This window comes from Rana temporaria, chromosome 12, assembly GCF_905171775.1.
Source record: "Rana temporaria chromosome 12, aRanTem1.1, whole genome shotgun sequence".
In the NCBI taxonomy this organism is placed as follows: Eukaryota; Metazoa; Chordata; class Amphibia; order Anura; family Ranidae; genus Rana; species Rana temporaria.
In genome coordinates, this window is record NC_053500.1 from 144,478,522 (window position 1) to 144,484,891 (window position 6,370).

Genomic DNA, 6,370 nt, shown 5'->3' on the forward strand with positions numbered 1-6,370 from the left:
CCAGGAGGCAGGTGCTAAAAAAAGCGTGTAGCTGGTGCAGTGACCGTGGTATCTTAAATCAATGTTTCCCTCACACACAGTGATCTTCAGATACCCCTGGACTGCCACTCCAGGGGCACATGCACCATAGGCTTTTCCTTCCATATCCGACACCCCGACCAGCCAGTGCAGCCCTCCACCCCTGCCAGATAGAGAGCCCATTGAGGTTTTCTTGGGGAGAACTGCCGCTCCAGTTAGCAGCCTCCACCAATATTAGCCTTTCCACACCCCCCATCAACCCAGCGGATTTGCATGGTCCTACCCCGTCACATCCCAGGGTATTACCAGCTCCTCCAACCGGATCGCTGACAGAGATAGCACTTACACCAGCCGGCCAGAAGGCCAAACTAGAACTCGGCAAAAAGACCAGACCAGGTGCAGCAACCATCCTCACCAGAAGCACCCTTTCGGATGGCTCAGACTCGACTAGTGGCCTGCCCCCAGTACTGTCGGGTGGCCCGGCATAGCCACTGCTGAAATCCACCCTTCCAGGTGCTATTATGTTATTGGATTGCATCCACCCTCCCAACGGAGGTGCTTCAGCGCTCCTCTAACAACTGATAAGAACAGATACTACACTTGATCTTAGCCAAAAGGCCGAGAAGCGAAGGCCTGGGTGGATGCTGCATCTGTCCTCTGCCAGCCCTAAACACTAAGAACCGAGCTGGAGCACTGGGCTGTGGAGTGTCCGGCTCAGGCTCTCATCGGCTTGCTGAGAGGCTGAGCCGGGTGTCGGTCCAGGTCGTAATCATTCCCAAGTCCGGACTGCCTCTGTGACGTCAGCCGGCAGCCCGCTGTCTGCTGAAAATGGGTTACAGGAGTGCAAAACGAACTGCACTCCTGTGATCCACCGGAGAAAAACAGCCAAACAAGTTTTCCCCGGACTTTTTCTTTAAGCATTTAAAGCATTACGTTTTCTTTGTGAGGGTGCACAACTTAATGTCATCCATTGAAGGTTCACATCAGTTCTAGGATGATTACACTTACATGTATGAAAAAGAGTATTTGAAAAGGCGATAGATTTCAGTTGTGCGCGGCTCCTCCTGCCCTCTGGGTATATGCGGAGAAAGATGTTTTTTCCTGCTAACACATGTATGCTTTTGATGTCCCACAATGATACAAAGTAAATCCTCTGTCACTTGCCAGGAAGAATTTGTAGCAATTACGTAAATCTGGATCTGACACAGGAGATTGCACTTGACATATGAAGCGACTACACAAGACTGCGCTTGAGAAAGGACTGCCTGTTCGTTGGCGGTACTATAATGCACTCATTATGGAAGGCAAATGTTTAGCAGAAAGATCCGGCATTAGAAGAGATCTTGGAACTTTAGCCGTAAACAGACTGATTTAAAGGAAAATGTCCGTCACGCAGGGACGCGTTCAATTTAGGCCCCTCGTCATAACCGCGCAGTGTGCAGGACTACAGAGCACCTCTCTACCCCATAAAATTTACAGCAATAATTCCAGGCATAGGCATGTTATACATGGTTACGCTGGCCCAGCTTGGACCAATGCAATTATGTATATGCCATGCCTGGTCAATGCCAAGGAGACACCTCTACTCAGTGATCTCTACTTGCATTCTGGGTCCTGCATTAAGCAGCTGCTTCTCTGCATTGTGAACACGGGAGGTCAGTCGGCTCAGCATGGGTGCCATTCAGAGAATGCTTTGCATTTTCTGAATGAATGCAAAGCATTCTCTGATTGGATAAGGTGGAGAGGTGGGGCAGAGACGTCACACTCTCCACCTCATCCAATTAGAGAATGCTTTGCATTCATGCAGAAAATATAAAGCATTCTATGAATGGCATCCGTACTGAACAGCCAACCTCCTACTACTGACCTCTGAATTCTGAGTTACATACTACTGACCTCTGAATTCTGAGTTACATACTACTGACCTCTGAATTCTGAATTACATACTACTGACCTCTGAATTACATACTACTGACCTATGAACTACATACTACTGACCTCTGAATTCTGAGTTACATACTACTGACCTCTGAATTACATACTACTGACCTGAATTCTGAGTTACATACTACTGACCTCTGAATTCTGAGTTACATACTACTGACCTCTGAATTACATACTACTGACCTCTGAATTACATACTACTGGCCTCTGAATTACATACTACTGACCTCTGAATTACATACTACTGACCTCTGAATTACATACTACTGACCTCTGAATTACATACTACTGACCTCTGAATTACATACTACTGACCTCTGAATTCTGAGTTACATACTACTGAATTCTGAGTTACATACTACGGACCTCTGCACTGTCTTACTAACTCCTGAACTCTGCACTCTGTGTTACTTACTACTCACCTCCGAACACTGCATGTACTTATGCCTGACTCCTGCACTCTGTTATACTCCTGACCCTTGCACTTTATGCTACATACTTACAACCAACCTCTGAACTCTTGTGTTACTCACTCTTGACTCTTTACCCCTGCACTCTGTGATACTCCTAACCCCCTGCACTCTATTCTACATACAGCTGACCTCTGAACTCTGTGTTGCTCACACTGGACCTCTGCACTCTGCATTACATGCTGTTCACCTCTTAACTGTTCACTACTGACCTCTGAGCTATACATTACTTACTCCTGACACCTGCTTCTGTGATACTCCGGACCCCTACACTCTTTGCTACATACAACTGACCTCTGAACTTAGTGTTACCTACCCTGGACCTCTGCACTCTGTGTTACATACTACTCAACTCTGAACTCTGCATCACATACCTCTGAGGTTTGCATTACTTACTCCTGACCCCTGTACTTTGTATTACTTACTACTTACCTCTGAACTCTGTTACATAATACTGACCTCTGAACTCTGTATTACATACTACTGATCCCTGAACTCCTCAACCCTTCCCTACTTATTTATTAATAGTGTTATATGCTTTGTCCTGACCCTTGTAACTGCCACTTTCCCTGGACAGGATGGCCTGCATCTATAGATGGAGAAAATATAAGTAAAGACATTCATACACTACATTTCATGATTACAGGTATTATCCCTACACAGCTACCTTGATATAATATTGTATCCTATAGGGGGGGTCTTTAAGTGCTCATTGGGGTTCTTCTGAACCGGTCCTTCCTCCAATGATAACGATGCCATAGGGAGGAGCGGTGTGCCCAAACAGTGCCTCAATTGTCCTGGCCTGACCCTTCTACGTTCCTTCCATCCTGTTTAAAGTACATTTGTTGGATAGGAAGGCACCTCATTCCCGACTTTCTCTTCTGTTAGTCATTATCAGTCACTCGTCACATCTGAGAGTGATTTCACGGTCAGGCAAGACCCAAACAAAGAAAGTACCAATCTCCAATATATACAGAGGAGAGGACGGGGCGGCCAAGCCGAGCGAGCGCCGCGGAGAAAAGAAGACTTGAGAGCCATTGTTTACATTCTGTTCAGAGATGAACTCAGAGTCAGTCACTTACGGGAATTCCTCTCTGGAGGGATACAAAATTATTTGCAACATTTGCTTAGATCCGCAAGAGGACCTGTAACGATATTTGTGAGAGAATACAGAGAAACAAAGAGACGCAAATCATGCAATGAAACTGTTTGGGGTGTTATACAGCAAAGGTCTCCAAACTTTCCAGCATGACACCCACATTGTATGTTTTATAAATATTTGCAGGCCGAAAAAATGTACCCATAAATTAGGGCCCCCGTCAGAGACTCCTTTACATCAGGGTCTCCATCAGAGTTTCCCCTTACATCAGGGTCCATGTCAGAGTCTCCCTTACTTTAGGATCTCCATCATAGTCCCCCTTATATTAGGGTCCCCCTCAGAGTCCCCATTATATCAGAGTCTCCATCAGAGTCCACCTTACATCAGAGTCCCCCTAAAATCAGGATCCCCATCAGAGTCCCCTCTTATATCAGGGTCCCCATCTAAGTCTCCCTTACATCAGGGCCCCATCGAAGCACCCTCTTACATCAGAGTTTCCAATGGAGCCCTTCCTTTCATCAGGGTCCCCATCAGAGTCCTCTGTACAGCAACGTCCTCATCAGACTCTCTCCTTACAACTTTGGAGTTCCCAGTTAAATCAGAGTCCCCATCAGCATTCCCCCTTACATCAGAATTTCCATTGGAGTCGGCCTTTACATCTGGGTCTCCATCAGACTCACTGCACATCAATGTCCTCATCAAACTCTCCTTATATCAGGGTCCTGATCAGATTACCCCCTTATATCAGGGTCTCCATCAGAGTCTCCCTAACATCAGGGTCTCCATAGAGTCCCTCATCAGACTCTCTCCTTACAACATCGGAGTCCCCAGTTACATGTGGGCAGCACAGTGGTGTAGTGAGTAGCATTCTCGCCTAGCAGTAAAAAGGGTTGCTGGTTTGAATCACAACCACGACACTACCTGCCTGGAGTTTGCATGTTCTCCCTGTGCATGCGTGGGTTTCCTCTGGGTACTCCGGTTTCCTCCCACACTCCAAAGACATGCTGGAAGGTTAATTGGCTTCTGCCAAAATTGGCCCTAGTATATGAATGTGAGTTAGGGACCTTAGATTGTAAGCTCCTTGAGGGTAGGGACTGATGTGAATGTACATTGTATATGTAAAGCACTGCGTAAATTGACAGCGTTATATAAGTACCTAAATAATAATAATAACAATGGAAAAACTGCTGGAAAAAGATAGCGAGCAGGTTCTCTTTTTTCCCGTCAGGAAAAAATCCGATCAGAATTTCCTATTGTGTGTACAAATTCCGACGCATGCTCAGAAGCATAGAACTTCATTTTCTCGGCTCATCGTAGTCTTTTACTTCACCGCGTTCTTGGCAGTCAAAAGTTCACCGAACTTTTGTGTGACCGTGTGTATGCAAAGCAGGTTTGAGCGGAATTCCGTCGGGAAAACCATCCAACTTTTTTTCCGACGGGAATTCCGCTTGTGTGCACAGGGCATAAGGCTTATAGCGTGTTTCAGCAACAGAGTGGAAGACAGCATAGGTCTGGATGGAGGAAACTGGGGCAAGCACATCATTGGTTGCTAGGATGCTGGAGGTAACCTGTGCTGGACATTGGAGAATGGAAAAGTAGGGGGAGGGGGGATCATATGCAGCCATTACTGACCCTAGTTGTGGGCAGACAAAATCTTAGTTTAGTTTTAAAGAAGCAATTAAATGGTTCATGTCTCACACCATGAATTGCCATTTGGAATTAGTGTGGTGGACGGCCAGATGACATGCCGACATCTCTCACCTTCTCTTGGGTTGAATAGGTCATGTGATCCCTTAACGCCTACCTTTTGGCTCAGCACACATGATCTCCCATTGATTGGCACCTTAGTTGTATTATTAGAGAACATGCCTAAACAATGAAACAAAATTAATTCATCCATGAAGATTATTAACAACTGAGGCCTCGTACACACGACAGAGTTTCTCGGCAGAATTCACCGAGAAACTCGGTCAAAACCCGGATTCTGCCGAGAAACTCTGTCGTCTGTACAGTTTTGGCTCGATGGAGCCGCCGAGGAGCTCGACGAGAAAATAGAGAACATGTTCTCTATTTTCTCGTTGTTCTATGGGAGAAGGCGGCCCGCCGAGCTCCTCGGCGGCTTCATCCCAGAACTCGACGAGGAACTCGACGTGCTTGGCACGTCGAGTTCCTCGGCCGTGTGTACGGGGCCTGAGAGATGTATGCTGTCACCTATACTGAGTGATGAATATAAAGCTGTTAAGGAGGGCAGGGACGGTAGACCGTGTTCTTGGCCCATCCAAGGATTTATTACATTTTAGAACTGACTTTCCCAAGACCTGCACAAATCCAGCATCCCCAAACTGTTTTCCTCCAAGGCTGCTGTGAACAGCCGATCCCGGCTGTCCGACCAGCTGGCGAACCCATCGGCTGGGCGCTCAGGTCTCTGGGTAAGACAGGAGAAGCTCGGGAGAGCCACGGAAGGTGGCGGGAGGAGGGGGGGGATGTAATAGCAATCAAACAGCTAGTAAGCGGCAAACTAACCTGGCCCCCTCACTCGCACCCTCACCCCCTCTGCACGGTTCTTGATCGATCACAACAGCGATCCTCCCGCAGTAAAGCCACCCTGCACAATCAGTGGCCTTACCTTATACTGCGGTAGAGGTGTGGGCAGTGGCGTATCTAGGGTATGGCAGCCATGGAAAGTGCCATGGGCGCCATATGAAGGGGGCGCTGTTGAGTGGCTGGGCAGCAAGGCACTTACCAGGGTCTGAGGGTCTCTTTTTTCTCCTCCTGAGCATAGGCAGGATGTCCTTTTCAGCACCTTTGCTAATGGACAATGGCAGCGCTATCCCTGCTG

The 6,370-nt window shown here is 47.3% G+C and overlaps 1 pseudogene; it reads right to left on the reverse strand.

The window, feature by feature from the left end:
- Positions 1-544: 544 nt before the first annotated feature.
- Positions 545-648, reverse strand: LOC120919649 (annotated as a pseudogene).
- Positions 649-6,370: the final 5,722 nt, after the last annotated feature.